Raw genomic sequence first — 14,244 nt, 5'->3', positions numbered from 1 at the left:
CATTGGTTTTTTTACCTTTCAGAGGAAGACAACATGATCGCAATTTGCAATACATGTTCTGTAAGAGTTCAGAGAGGAGCAATGAAGTCAACAAATCTTAAAAGGTCGTTATTGCCATGAAAGTCTATCAAAGAAACAGTAAGCAGAAGCAGCCAGCTTTGCCACAAAAGATGAGTGCCCCACGGCCTAAAGAAGTTTAAAGTTTTCTAAAGATAACCCAAAGGCCCAAGCAGTTACAGACACAGGCACATTTTTTTTGCACTTGATGACCAGCACTTTTCCACAATCAAACAACAAGAATTTTGCCAGCCAATAGCAAATTTTGGAGCCACGTGATTCTCTCCCGAGCCGCTGCTACTTTGCAGACGTGTCCCTACCTGCCCTGTACGATGTGGTTGCTTTAATCAATATAATTGTCGGGTCTCATTTGATTATGTCAAAGCAATTATTTTAAAATAAGTATATTTGACATTTTTCAATGTATTTTATGAGAAAAAAAAATGAATATTTGAAGAGTCAGAACTGCTCTTTGGTTTTGTGGGTTATACTGACGTCATGTAGATGTTAGATCTCAATGCTTCGCTCTTAACTAAAATTCTTAGATCTTAACTCACTACAGCTTAACAGTTTTTTACCCTGAGTTGCAGATACTTTTTTTTGCACTATTCATGTAAATATGTATATATGTAAATTCTATTTTTCTTTCCTTTTTAATTATTTTGTCTATTTTGCTATTGCTTTGTCTTGTAATATTCTGCTGTTGCGACAAACAAATTTCCCCGTCTGCGGGACATTAAAGGATTTCTGATTCTGATTCTGAGATAAACTATATGTCTGGAACTTTTTTAAACACAAATTCATAAATGAACAATTAGCGTTTTTTTTTATCAGTTATTTGTTGCAATCAGTATTATTATATAATTATTGGAAATTATAGGCTATGGTATTCGGATGAAAAGAATCCATATCTTGCATCCCTAATGCTTACATTAAAATCTCCCCTAATCAATCAATTATTCTTTTTTGACACCTCAGAAATGGTCAAATTGGTTGAAACTTGACGTGTAACATTCCCTGAATATCAGTGGTCCGACTTAGTGACGTCTCTCTTAACAAACACAAACTCAAAGTAACATGCAGTCTTCTCTTACTTCGCTCAAGAGTGTGAGCATGTTCATCCTCATTCATGGACCTCAAGATATGGAGGGCAATCTTCAGAGCTGCTTCTTTACTTTCTTCATCAATCTCCATCGGTTGATCATCGAGTACGTCCTCCTGCTTGTCTTCCTCAAACATCTCTTTGTGTTTTGCAGAAAGGACCTTTGTATGGGCTCTCAGAGCTTCCTTTACTAAAGCCATGGCTTTAGATTCAAACTCCTGACAAAAATATTAAAAAAAATATATAAAAAAATAAAATAAAAATAAAATATCAGCATCATATTCTCTCAGGTCTACATCATACAGTATTAGCAGTTATATTTTGTACAATTACAATTTTACTGTAATGACACTATAATCATTGTGTAAAACAATGCCATGTATACCACTGTGCTATTGTTTAAAAAAAAAAAGGTATCAAATGAATCAGTACATTTGCTCAAAATGTCCTACTTTTAACCATTTGTGTGGCCCTTTCGCTAGTTAGTGAACCTCTGTGACTTGATGAACCATGATGAACAATATGAAAAGATGACAATAATCAATCATTAAGATAAGTGGATTTTTAAATCACTGCCTACCTTCAGAGTGTCCTGGTTCTGCTGCATGCTTGATGTATTCTGATCACTGAAAAAGTAAATATCTATTTCTTAGTCCATATCTTAGTACAAGCAGCATCCAAAAATGAGTTGCCCCTCTAGATTTAAATATTCTTCCTAATGCATACAGAAAATGTTTTAATCATTTTTAATTCATGTTATTTCGGGATCTTGATTTATGAGATCATGGATTTGATTTAACATTTATTTATATCATGCTTGTTTGATGTTCTGATATATTGCACTGGATCTCATAACCCTTGACAGTTCTCCGCCGATGGTCATTCACACAGTGCTAAGCATCTCCGCCTTAAAGACGAAGCGTTGTGTAATTTACACAGAAAGCCGGCGCTGCATCTCCTAAACAGGCGTGACGGTACAGTGTTTTCGAGGTGTTTGCAAGGTGTTGTCCTGTTAATCTAAACCTGCAGACAGTTTATAATCATATGGATGCTGTGGTAATGTTTAGTGCTTGGGATCCTGACCCACTCAACATCCTGGAAAGCTACGAAGTCACATTTTTCGCGTTAAATTACATAATTAAATAATCTCCATCAGTAAACTGGAAGCTGTCTTCTTGCTGGCTGAGGCTGTTATGTGGGGGAAAGTTCACTGAAGTCTCGGTCTGGAAGGCTGACCGTCGATAAGATTTATTTTCATCACTAACACTCGGTGAGTTGCCGCATCCATGTGAATGGGGCTCATGATTTGTCTGAAAAGTAGATTCTGGACGCCTTTAAGATCGATTCTATTCTACATCCATCAGATCGTCCATCTCTAAAAACAACCTGTTCTTTAATTGCTTTTTGTACATCTGCTGACCAAATCATCTACGTTAAGTACATCTCATGATTATTGTTTAATTTACTTGTAGAGTCATTAGCAAATGTATTTTAGTAATTAGCATCAACAGGCCTGATACTGGTATCACAAATGATTAATACAAAGCAGGTTGAGATTAAATGAGTCAAACAGCTATCAGTTTCATTCAGTCAGGCAGTAAAGTTCTCACCTTGTTTGTGAATGTTTGGGTTCACTGCTGAAGACTGGAGGAATGCCTCTGGAGCGGTCACTCTTCAAGCTGATTGTTGAAGACGCGGATCCTCTCTCAGATCCACATTCACTCATCTTCAGGTCTTCAATGCGTCTACAAAAAAGGTCAGTGACAGGGCTGAGTGATGTGAAAAACAATTACATATTGCAGTCATTTTGACAGATATCACAATCTTATTCACAACATTTTTTTTACACACAGAAAAAAAAACTTCTAATAAAACGGATGGTGAAGTGATTTTTCTTCTGGGATCTGTCTCGAAAAAGCTCGTTCCCTTACACCAGGAAAATATGATTTATGGGCATCTTGGAAACACCACAAGGCTTCATATAATAGTAGTATATTTTGATGAAATGCTCAGTACTACAACGAAATATTTGAATTCAACTATCTCCTGCTGTGTTTGTAGTGACCAAAACAGGTATTTCAAGCCAACAGAACAGGATGTTTTCCAAACAGTAGAAAAGTGATTTTGTGCTAAAATCTAACCAGCGCAGAAACAAAGTGTGTCAGTGCAACAAACAGAAAAGTTAAATTCATCCGTGGTTTGTGAAAATCATGTTTGTTAGGAGAGATGTAGGACTCTTGCTCATTTCCTTCTCTTTTTTTAAATGTGTGATGGCCTCCCGCTTGCATTGTGTGTGTTTCATCCTTGCTGGTTATTGTTTGGCTGCATTCCTGCAGGTTCTCGGTAGGCGAGGTTAATTAATTCAGACAAGCGAGAGCACCTGAGATGTCTCCCCGTTGTGAAAGAGCAGCACATCACGTCTCTCTCTCTCTCTCTCATCCTCACCCCTCAGCACCATGGTCTTGTTTAGTTGGCTTCAGCCTTGTCAGTAGTTTCAGTGATGCATGAATTATGTTATGCATGAAATCTTCTTTAAACTCAGACTTGTTTGTCATCATTCTAGTTTTCTTTTAATTCAGACCAGTGTACTCAATATAACCTGAGACAAGAATGTCAAGATTACATACAAATAATACAGATGATTCATGAAGACAACCAGTCACAATGTGGAGTAGTGCATGTATTTCAGCAATTACCATCAACATGCCTGATACTGGTATCATAAATGATTTATATACAGCAGGTTGAGATTAAATGAGTCAAACAGCTTTCAGTTTCATTCAGTCAGACAGTAAAGCTCTTACCTCGTTTGTGAATGTTTGGGTTCACTGCTGAAGACTGGAGGAATGCCTCTGGAGCGGTCACTCTTCAAGCTGATTGTTGAAGATGCTGATCCTCTCTCAGATCCACATTCACTCATCTTCAGGTCTTCAGTGCGTCTACCAAAAAGGTCAGTGACAGGGCTGAGTGATGTGAACAAGCTTGTTCCCTTACACCAGGGAAATATGATTTATGGGCATCTTGGAAACACCACAAGGCTTCATATAGTTGCAGTATATTTGGATGGAATGCTCAGTTTATTAAGAGATATAGTTGAATTCAACTATCTCCTGCTGTGTTTGTAGTGATCAAAACAGGTCATTCACACCAACAGAACAGGATGTTTTCCAAATACTAGACAAGTGTTTTTTGTGGTGAAATCTAACCAGAGCAGAAACAAAGTGTGTCAGTGCAACAAACAGAAAAGTTAAATTCATCCTGTCTGTGGTTTGTGAAAATCATGTTTGTTAGGAGAGATGTAGGACCCTTGCTCATTTCCTTCTCTTTTTTTAAATGTGTGATGGCCTCCCGCTTGCATTGTGTGTGTTTCATCATTGCTGGTTATTGTTTGGCTGCATTCCTGCAGGTTCTTGGTAGGCGGGGTTAATTAATTCAGACATGTGAGAGCACCTGAGATGTCTCCCCGTTGTGAAAGAGCAGCACATCACGTCTCTCTCTCTCATCCTCACCCCTCAGCACCATGGTCTTGTTTAGTTGACTTCAGCCTTGTCAGTAGTTTCAGTGATGCATGAATTATGTTATGCATGAAATCTTCTTTAAACTCAGACTTGTTTGTCATCATTCTAGTTTTCTTTTAATTCAGACCAGTGTACTCAATATAACCTGAGACAAGAATGTCAAGATTACATACAAATAATACAGATGATTCATGAAGGCAACCAGTCACAATGTGGAGTAGTGCATGTATTTCAGCAATTACCATCAACATGCCTGATACTGGTATCATAAATGATTAATATACAGCAGGTTGAGATTAAATGAGTCAAACAGCTTTCAGTTTCATTCAGTCAGACAGTAAAGCTCTTACCTCGTTTTAGAATGTTTGGGTTCACTGCTGAAGACTGGAGGAATGCCTCTGGAGCGGTCACTCTTCAAGCTGATTGTTGAAGACGCTGATCCTCTCTCAGATCCACATTCACTCATCTTCAGGTCTTCAGTGCGTCTACCAAAAAGGTCAGTGACAGGGCTGAGTGATGTGAACAAGCTTGTTCCCTTACACCAGGGAAATATGATTTATGGGCATCTTGGAAACACCACAAGGCTTCATATAGTTGCAGTATATTTTGATGGAATGCTCAGTTTATTAAGAGATATAGTTGAATTCAACTATCTCCTGCTGTGTTTGTAGTGATCAAAACAGGTCATTCACGCCAACAGAACAGGATGTTTTCCAAATACTAGACAAGTGTTTTTTGTGGTGAAATCTAACCAGAGCAGAAACAAAGTGTATCAGTGCAACAAACAGAAAAGTTAAATTCATCCTGTCTGCGGTTTGTGAAAATCATGTTTGTTAGGAGAGATGTAGGACTCTTGCTCATTTCCTTCTCTTTTTTTAAATGTGTGATGGCCTCCCGCTTGCATTGTGTGTGTTTCATCCTTGCTGGTTATTGTTTGGCTGCATTCCTGCAGGTTCTCGGTAGGCGAGGTTAATTAATTCAGACAAGCGAGAGCACCTGAGATGTCTCCCCGTTGTGAAAGAGCAGCACATCATGTCTCTCTCTCTCTCTCATCCTCACCCCTCAGCACCATGGTCTTGTTTAGTTGGCTTCAGCCTTTTCAGTAGTTTCAGTGATGCATGAATTATGTTATGCATGAAATCTTCTTTAAACTCAGACTTGTTTGTCATCATTCTAGTTTTCTTTTAATTCAGACCAGTGTACTCAATATAACCTGAGACAAGAATGTAAAGATTACATACAAATAATACAGATGATTCATGAAGGCAACCAGTCACAATGTGGAGTAGTGCATGTATTTCAGCAATTACCATCAACATGCCTGATACTGGTATCATAAATGATTAATATACAGCAGGTTGAGATTAAATGAGTCAAACAGCTTTCAGTTTCATTCAGTCAGACAGTAAAGCTCTTACCTCATTTTAGAATGTTTGGGTTCACTGCTGAAGACTGGAGGAATGCCTCTGGAGCGATCACTCTTCAAGCTGATTGTTGAAGACGCGGATCCTCTCTCAGATCCACATTCACTCATCTTCAGGTCTTCAGTGCGTCTACCAAAAAGGTCAGTGACAGGGCTGAGTGATGTGAACAAGCTTGTTCCCTTACACCAGGGAAATATGATTTATGGGCATCTTGGAAACACCACAAGGCTTCATATAGTTGCAGTATATTTTGATGGAATGCTCAGTTTATTAAGAGATATAGTTGAATTCAACTATCTCCTGCTGTGTTTGTAGTGATCAAAACAGGTCATTCACACCAACAGAACAGGATGTTTTCCAAATACTAGACAAGTGTTTTTTGTGGTGAAATAAAACCAGAGCAGAAACAAAGTGTGTCGGTGCAACAAACAGAAAAGTTAAATTCATCCTGTCTGTGGTTTGTGAAAATCATGTTTGATAGGAGAGATGTAGGACGCTTGCTCATTTCCTTCTTTTTTTAAAGTGTGAAGGCCTCCTGCCTGCCCTGTGTGTGTTTCATCATTACAGGTTCTTGATTGGCTGGGTTAATTAATTAAGACAAGTGGGAGCACCTGAGATGTCTCCAAATTGTGAAAGACCAGCACATCACGTCTCTCACTGTCATCCTCACCCCTCAGCACCATGGTCTTGTTTAGATGACTTCAGCCTTTTCAGTAATTTAGTTTAGTAAGTCACACACCTCATAAACCCATCATGCATTTGGAGTTCTTGTTTTTTATTTAATAAACCTGTAAACTTTTCCATTGGAACCATGTCTCCTCTTTCCTTGCTGGAAAAACCAGCATAGACCACACCAAAACACAACATATGCTGGTCTATGCTGTTTTTTTCCAGCAGAGTTTTTGTCATGGCTCATGAACCAGAACTTGACAAATGTCATCTTCCTCTAAACTTCTGCAACAGAGGTGGGGAGTGCAAAGTTAGCACGATCCATAAAGTAACAGTTTTAAGGGAAATGCATAAGTTTAATATATTGTTTTTTTATCCTTCCGCCAATGACAATACATTTTCCACTAATATTCCCATCTACATGCCTGGCAAATCTAAAGTTTGGTTGGTTTGTTAACAACACACAGAGCTGACTATATGCTGTAAACAGGCAAGAGGTCGTGTGTTGCAAACTGTTATCAACAACCCCGAATGAGGTGCTGATTCTGAAATCTTCTTAAGACTCATTACATTTTTATAAGGATATTTAAGTTTTAAAACTCCTCCAATTAACTCCATGTTGTATGATTTTTTTTCTTTTTTCAAAACATCTCTTAACTTCTTTGTCATCATTCTCGTATTCTCTTAATTTAGACCAATGTACTCAATATAACATGAGACAAGAGAGCCAAAATTACATACAAGTAATTAGCATCAACATGCCTGATACTGGTATCACAAATGATGTAATATACAGCAGGTTGAGATTAGTCAAACAAAGAGCTTTCAGTTTAATTCAGTCAGGCAGTGAAGCTCTCACCTTTTTTTTGAAAGTTTGGGTTCCATGCTGAAGACTGGTGGATCGTCTTTGGAGCCGTCAGCCCTCTCAGACTTAAAGCTCGCTGTTGAAGATTCTGATCCACTCATCTTCAAGCCCTCAGTAACTCTATGACATAGAGATCAATAACACTTCAGACTACATCGAGCTTCACTATGATCTAAAAAAAGCATATAGGTTTCATATCACTGTCAATGAATGACAACCTTCATCATAAACTGGTCATATCAAACACTCATAACTTCAAAATGATAAAGATACAAATGTTTATGAACTATCCATAGAGACGTGTATAGAGGGGAATATTGGACTCACGTTTAGCAGCTGGAAACAGAATTATATGTTGTTAATGTTGCTCTGTTTGTTCTGGTGATGTGGAAGACATCATTTGTTCAGAACCACTTCAGTCAGTGCAGAGCTGCTCCTATTCAAACCAATAGCAAACAGTTAAACTTACATCTGACTTCTGATAACTTTAAGTGCTCCTTGGCTTCGGTTTTCTTTTCAAAAGAAAATATAAATATAAATATATACATATATACACAAATAAACATACAAATACATACATATATACATATACATTTAAATACACACACATATATGTATATATACATAGACATAAGGTGACAAGGTTTGGCTCTGATATCATGTTATCTGATAAAGAGCTTTTTTTCTGTAGAATTCATAGAGTTTGTTTTTAAAAGAATTTGAAATAATAAAAATATAAAATGTTTGCACCCTCAAATAACACAGACATTACATTTGTACCCCTCCCATGTACTTCTTAAATAGACCACCAGATGGCAGTGTATACCTTTTTATATGTGTGATGACCTCCTGTCTGCTCTGGTTGTTGTTTGTTTGTATTTTTCGTTCAATTGTCGCTAAACTCATGAAATTTCAAAATTAGATTTATATTTCAGGAGTCCTCCAATTTACTGCCTATTGCATGATAATTTTTTTTTTGTTCCAAAACATCTCTTACCTTGTTTGTGCACACGGAGGATCAGCTGACATTCAAACAAGTTAAATAAAATAAGACACTGATGCTCTTTCTAAAAGGGTTCTTCATTTTCTGATAAAGCGTTTTTTTTTTCTATAAAGAATTCATAAAGTTTGTTTTTAAGAGACTTTAAAATAATGATAATACTAAATGTTTGCGCTGTTAAATAACCAGACGTTACATTTAGAATCCACCAGATGGCAGTGCATTACGTCCTCAGTCACAGGCCTTTGTGTAGTTTCACACTTCCTGAAAGTAAACCTGGAAATATACGAAAACATATGTTCTTAGGCGTCACATGCATCATTAAGCATTTGTCAACACAAAGCTTTCTGAAAAAAAATGGAGGGAAGTCGATTCAATAACAATGTTACCGCCTGAATATCATTTATTAAGCTAGAAGTCATTTCCTGTTAATGTCAGATCTTTGTGTCTGTGTCGAGTCTCTCTCAGGATCTAAACTGTTTCCATGAATATCTAAACTCAGATCTGTTTTTATTCTACATGTTCTGTTAAAATAATCTTCTATTAGTCTCTTAAAGCAAAGTCCATTAACTTACCCTTCAGCTGGACTCGAGCTTGACGCAGATAGAAAAACCGTTTCTACTTTCACTTTCACTCCTTGTTGCCAGGTCGGGTTGATGTTTTGAAGGTTTCCAGTCCGATAGTTGCTCAAAATCCCCCCAAATTGATGACACACAAATATTTTCTATAATAAACAACACATATGAATTCATACACAGCAGAAACAGTACTGTGGTTCATCACTGTTGTTAAATATGAAATAATAATTAAATAACAAAAGAAGTGCAGTGTTGCTAAAATAACCCAAAAGTAATACTTGAGTAGAAGTTAAGATCAAATATTACTTTGGTTAAAGTGAAAGTACTTCAGTAAAAGTCTCATAAAAGTATCTGATATTAAATGTACTAAAGTATCAAATGTATAAGTTAATGTGAATTTTATATATATTAAATTATTGTATACTATGTGTCTGACTTAGTTCTGCTGAATTACTGGATGTGTTTACAAAACTAATAGATAAAATTTGTGAGTATATCATTTTTACTGTATTTAGGAAAAGCAGCTCAACCCCATTTTATCCTGCACAATGTGACCTAAAATCACCCAATCTGGCAACACAGCTCGTCCTCTTCAGTTTAACAAACAGGATGTGGGCGTGGTTGCACTCTTATCTGTGTCTCCCTGTGTGTGTGTGTGTGTGTGTGTGTGTGCGCGCGCGTGTGTGTGATAAACTGTAATCTTGCATGTACAGCTAAGTTCAGCAGTGACTCTTGGTGCAACAGATCACTGCGTAAAGCTGCACTCAGTTCGTTTCGTGGCACCAGAACAGACCTGATACTTGGTTCTGGGTTTTTTCGTTCTTTAAAGAATATCACTCTGATTTCTTACCCTATAATACTGTCTGCAGACTTTCCTGCTCAGCTGAGTACAACATCCATGTGGGACTGAGAGGTGAAATCCAGGGAGAAAAAGACAATAAATCATCGTCATCATCATTTTAATCCTAACCTCTGTATTTTACAGCGGTTGAGAGTACACGTGAGGGGAAGTTGTATACTGACGATCATCAACCATTTCATGTTACTTTGACCTTGAAAAACAGCCTAACTGATGGTTTAATCTATATCAGTGGATCATATCTTAGAAACAGATAACAGATCATTTAACTTAATCGCAAATTAATCGCAATTTTTTTGGCACATTTTTTTCTGTTCTAAATGTACCTTAATGTATTTTTTTCATGTTCTTAACACTTTTAACAACATAAGAAATGGCAAATATGCTTGCTTTATGAAAATGTTTATTCAACACTTGAAATCATGCAGGAAAATAAAAGGCTCAAAAAATCTCCCCTCACCCTAAATGGGATCAAAACATGGGGATGTCTGCTTTTGGCGAGGGGGGGCAGTGGGCTCTCTGCATCTGCCGTGTGTTTGACTTGCAAATAATATCTGAGACTCGACGTACTTCAATGGTAACTCATTTCATGTCAGTACGTGCAGATAACTTTTGTCCTATCGACCGAACCATCTGTGGCTCAAGCAGCAGCAGAAATGTGAACACTAACTTCTCCCAAGTCATTGTCCATACAGTACTTTATTCTATGTTTAATGCTAAAATTAACTTGTGTTTTAATCTGAAATTTATAACTGCAGCTGTGTGTATTTGTACCTATTCACGGTATTATCCACTGCCTTTGTATAATTGCATTTATTGTATTCAGAATATTTTATTCTATTCTAAAGCCTGACCAGGGACAAAGACTGCAAATTAGCTGAAGCTAGACGTCTTATATGCAGCACATTTTCCCATTTTCTGTGGCAATTCTGTATGTATCGTCCCTGTTAAATAAACATTAAAATAAAATAAATCTGGCAGTGTTTTGAAAGTGAATTTGCCATTAATAAGTCCTTTCTCCATTTCCTTTTGCTTTTCAGTCCACCGTGTTTTTCCCGAACGCCAACCCTGCTTCTTCTTTCTTATTCTTCTGCTGCCCTCTGGATCAAGACTACAGGTGCCACCGATGGCCGTAAATCAAACAATGCGCGTTTCTTTTTTTCAAATATGAGCGTTAATCGTGTGTTAAAAAAATTAAAGGCGTTAAGAGGATGCTGCGTTAACGAGAGATTAACGCGTTAACCTTGACAGCCCGAGGAGTGACATACATACAAAAATATAGTCAAATAGAAAATATAGTCCAATATGTGTGTGTTTATCAATATATGCGTTAAATCTACATTATATATAAATGCATACAAACCAAAAGCAATTAGCTTACTATCAGAGAAGAGGCACTTTTCTCTTGATAATCTAGTCCTGTGGTGAGTTTGGATAAAAATGAGTTTGATACAGATACAGACGGAGCCTTCTGTTGGTATTTCTGCATGTTTTCTGAAATCCTGTGGATACGGACCAACGGAACAGAACCTCCAGAGTCATGGGGTGCAGTTTAGCTTAAAGTTCAAGAGAAACGACCAGAGGACACGAGGAAGAAGTTTCTAAAAATGCTGGAACTTTTTGAGGAGAGATTTTGTGATTGGAGAGAAGTTTTAAAAAACATCTGATATTCATACGTGTTTTGTTAAATGTGGTTATCAAACACATTTAATGAATGGCATATAACAATGAGCTTGAATGTCAAAAAGGACATCAGTACAATTAAAACAAGAAACTTTACTGGGAATATAATTATCATAAATGACTCTGAGCCAAACTAACTGCTAGTTTTGGGTCAACATGAACGGTTTCTTTAACAGCTGAAGGAGATCTCCTATCCAACACCAGTGAAAGTGTTGTTATTCATAAGATAAGACTGCGTCAAACGGAAGCAGAGACGTGCCCATCGGAATCAAGGGAAACATTAGTGGGGTAAAGCGATGAGGCATTTGAGAATGTACATAACATCACATTTTTTCACAAAGAAATCCAACAGTCGAGTGAAATTAAACCACTTCAACAAATCATCCACAGGCTCGTATAGACAAAGACAGAGACGGGTAAGATCTCATATCATGTCCTGTTACAATCTGCTCACAAGGCCACTAAAAAAGTGATTGATACATGAAAATATCTACATAGACCCCTTTAAACACAAATATATATGTCCTTGATTCAGTCCTTTCTTTGCCAAGTTATTCCAGCTGACACAGCCTCAATGAGGAGCCCTTTCCCCACACCCTGAATACTGGGTAGAGAGGCTCAGTGAACTCGGTGACGAAGGTGTGCAGGTGTGTGAGCGACCTTCCAGGAGAAACTCTGTAGAAGGACAGGATGCCGGCCTGCCAGTCCAGATACACCGCCAGTCCATGAGAATCACCCGGAGGGACACTGAGGACGATGCTCTCGAGGTTGTGATACGCACGGTAACCTTTCCCAGAGCAGTGCAGACTCCAAGATAATTCATTGTATCCCATTACACAGTCGGTTTCTGGCCCTTTGCGACTGATGCTTTTGTAGGCCACTCCGATTCCGACCCATTTTCCTTCCCACTCCACCTCCCAGTAACGGCGGCCCTGCAGGCCCTGCTCGGACAGGACTTGGGCCCAGTAATCAAACCTGTCAGGGTGATCGGGGTACAGCTGCTCCTCAACGCTGTGGGTAACTTTTTGTTGGTCGTCAGAGAGGATGAGGAGTTTGTGAGCAGTGTTGGGATCCATTCTTACCTCACATGCATCTGGTTTAAGGAAGAAGTCAAGGAGTTAAACATCTTTAACAACAATGTATACCACTCAGTCATAGATTATATCTGCTTATATGTGGCTGGTGGGTTTAAATAAGATGAGAGGGCTGGTATAAACCTTTAAAGGTGCATGTAAGAATTTGGTATTAAAGTATTCAAAGAGGAACTAAAATTATCATTATAATGTAAAGAAGTAACAGTTTTGACATTGCGTTGCAGAGAAAGCCACTTAAGTTCGCTGGCTAACAAACTTGACTTGTCCAGACAGGTCCAAAGCTCCTGTGCTAGCAGTGTAAACACTGGTCCTTCCTCTGTTCCCAGCTCCTAGTTTAGACCACAAGCTGCACAGCTTATTAAGCTAACTAGCTGATGACTCTGGTGATATGCAGCCCCATGTCAATAGAAAATATTAGCTCCTAATAACCCTATAAACACTTAATCTGATCGTTTTTATCTGTTTAGAAGACATGTCTACAACCACAATCAGAAAGTTCATTTTCAGTTTCGAAACATTAACAGAAAGTTTTCTACTCATTACTGACTGGCTTTTGCACAAAAAAAAAAAAATCACAACTTACATTGTAACAGTCCTGGTTTAAACCAGTGTTCTGCATTGTGGTCCACTCTGTGGGGCAGATAGAAACACATCAGTCTGGATAATATTCCAGCAGTAAAAACTAAAAACAAAACCAACATTAGACTGTCTTCTTCACCTGAGTGTAGTTAATTCACATCGTCCTTCCTCCAGAGCTTCAGAGATTATCTTCACTCCTGACTCTCCAAGGTGATTGTAGCTCAGATCCAGCTTGCTCAGGTGTGATGGGTTGGACTTAACTGCCGAGGCCAAAAAGACACAACCTTTCTCTGTGATGTTACAGAACGACAACCTGTGACAGAGTGACAGAATTCATCCTTAACTGATGGTTCATATGCTTCAAAAAAACTAAACAAGGATCAATAGTCTTTTCTGATGGATACCTCAGAGTTTCCAGTTTACAGCACACATTTCCCAGTCCAGTGGACAGCTGCTGCACTCCTGAGTCCTCAACGTCATTGTCACTCAAGTCCAGCTCTCTAAGATGTGATGTGGGACAGCACAGGACTGAAGCCAGTTTCTCACAGCCTTTCTGGGCAAGTCCACATCGGTTCAACCTGAAAGGACAAACAGCATAGTGATAATAATAATAATAGATGTAATAATGTTCAGTAGAACTTGGTGCTTCGGTATCTTTTGGTTGTATCTCATTGATCACAAAGCAAAGCACAAGCCTGACCTCTGTCTTTTGGTTTTATCAGACATGCAACTAGGAATACCACATTTCCAAAATATGATTAGGAACTTGTTGGCTGCACTGAATTTGCAGGCTTTTGTTTATGACTGTATCATATT

The 14,244-nt window shown here is 38.1% G+C and overlaps 1 pseudogene; it reads right to left on the bottom strand.

Moving 5' to 3' along the window:
* The window catches only part of LOC115567151 (NACHT, LRR and PYD domains-containing protein 3-like), an 88,383-nt pseudogene that overhangs the window by 5,859 nt on the left and 68,280 nt on the right, over window positions 1-14,244 (bottom strand).

Source organism: Sparus aurata, chromosome 17 (genome assembly GCF_900880675.1).
Source record: "Sparus aurata chromosome 17, fSpaAur1.1, whole genome shotgun sequence".
Taxonomy (NCBI): Eukaryota; Metazoa; Chordata; class Actinopteri; order Spariformes; family Sparidae; genus Sparus; species Sparus aurata.
This window is presented reverse-complemented; position numbering and strand designations above follow the sequence as displayed.